This window comes from Aptenodytes forsteri, unplaced genomic scaffold (assembly GCF_000699145.1).
Source record: "Aptenodytes forsteri isolate BGI_AS27 unplaced genomic scaffold, ASM69914v1 Scaffold255, whole genome shotgun sequence".
Lineage (NCBI taxonomy): Eukaryota > Metazoa > Chordata > Aves > Sphenisciformes > Spheniscidae > Aptenodytes > Aptenodytes forsteri.
In genome coordinates, this window is record NW_008794888.1 from 4,042,465 (window position 1) to 4,044,134 (window position 1,670).

Genomic DNA, 1,670 nt, shown 5'->3' on the forward strand with positions numbered 1-1,670 from the left:
GCTCCGCTCCGGCTCTCCCCGCTCCCCGGGGCTGCGTGTGTGCCCGGGGGCAGCACCGGCAAGGGGGGGGGCACTGACCTCGCTCGCTGGCCCCAGCGGTGCAGCCAGTGCTGCGAGCGCACCGGGGCACGGCCACCGACCCGGGACAGCCTCCGGGCTCGGCTCGCTCCTGGCCCCCCTGCCGAGTCAGCTGCCCGGCCAGTCCCTGCCGGAAAGGCCAGCGGGAGGGGACAGCGGGAGGGGACAGCCGGGGTGACTCAGCGCTTTGCCCAGGCCGTCCCGCCGGGGGGGAGGACGAAGGGGTGCAGCCTGCCAGGCTGGCGGGCGCAGGTCCCTGCCAGGAGCCCGGGCTGCCTGGCACCGCTATGGCCTCGGCAGAGCATCCCCGGCCCTGCGCCCTCCCCAGCCCTGATCAGAGGGCAGCCGGGAGCAGCAAGCCACCCCCAGCACCAGGGTGCCCAGGCACCCGGAGCACTGGGGCTCAGGGGATGGCCATGCACCGGGAGCTTTGATGTGGACTTTTCCCCTGCATGGCCCCTGCCTGGGCAGTCCCCGCAGAGGGGCTGCTCTCACCTGTCCTCAGGGTCATGGGCAGACTCGAGGCCACTCACCTGCATCCGTGCACCTGTCCTGGCCATCGAGATCATATTATTCCCTCTTGCTGTCTGGATGGGAGAAGGAGGGAGCCTGGTCCCTCTGCAGGGCCAGAGCCTTTTGGAACCCCCGCCACCCCTGCACTGCAGCTGGGATATTTTCCTCACCTCCTGTAAACCCCTAGTTGGGAAGCCTGCCTAACTTTCCCAGTGCTGCTTTACCTGGCAGGCTGGGGAGACCGGGACGTTGAGACAGGCCATTCCCAGCACCCCTCAGGGACCAGTTTCAGGACAGCCATCCCCATGAAAAGCCCTCCTCAGCAATGAGCAGTGGGCCTGGGTGAGCACTGGGACGGGTGAAATGCCAAGGGCATCTCCTGTGTCAAGGACCATCTCCTCTCCAAGGGATGGGAGACCCGTCCTCTGCCGTCAGACAGCACTTGATGAGTTCCTTGAGCGGCTGCTTGGAGTATTCCCTGTTGCTGGTTTTTTTTTTCCTGGATGCCATTGCAGCGCTGCCCTCCTGTACCTGCCTGCGCAGGAGCAGGGAGTGGGCTCCCTGGGGTGACTGCCCCAGGCCAGGGTGCCCTCGCTGGCTGCCAGGGGCTCTGATTTGGCCCATCTGCCCAGCAATGGGTGCAGGGCTGGCCCGGGCCGGGCTGGCATGGGCGCTAGATGGAGCCACAGGCTGCCACAGAGGGACCCCATCCTGCTGGCTGGGAAGCCGGGGAGATGCCACCAGGACCTAGCCGTGTCTCAGCACCTTGCTTTCCTTTCCCTGGCTTTTGCAGCTGATGTGGGGACAAGGAGGCCCCAGAGCTGCCAGGTCTCAGCCCGCTCTGTGCCCACCAGGCAGGGAGGCCTCTGTGCCAGGGAAAGGAGAGGAACCCCCATGCTGGCCGGGACTCTGGAGCCAGGGGAACACATCACTGCTGCCTTCATGGCACGTATGTCCCTCATCCACGAGGCCAGGATATGCAGTGAGAAGGACTTACACCTCCCTAATGTCCTTAGGGGAGGCTGTGTGGAGTTGAGCAGTAGCCCACCACAGCGCTGGGAGGAGAGAGGATGCTGTGC

The 1,670-nt window shown here is 66.0% G+C and overlaps 1 protein-coding gene across 1 annotated transcript in view; it reads right to left on the reverse strand.

The window, feature by feature from the left end:
• The window catches only part of DNAJB2 (DnaJ heat shock protein family (Hsp40) member B2), a 6,875-nt gene extending 6,716 nt beyond the window's left edge, over positions 1 to 159 (reverse strand). Inside the window, exon 1 of the mRNA XM_009275014.2 lies at positions 79 to 159. The gene's annotated coding sequence lies outside the window, so the exon portion shown is untranslated. The remainder of the gene's footprint in view (positions 1 to 78) is intronic.
• Between the last annotated feature and the right edge of the window lie 1,511 nt (positions 160 to 1,670).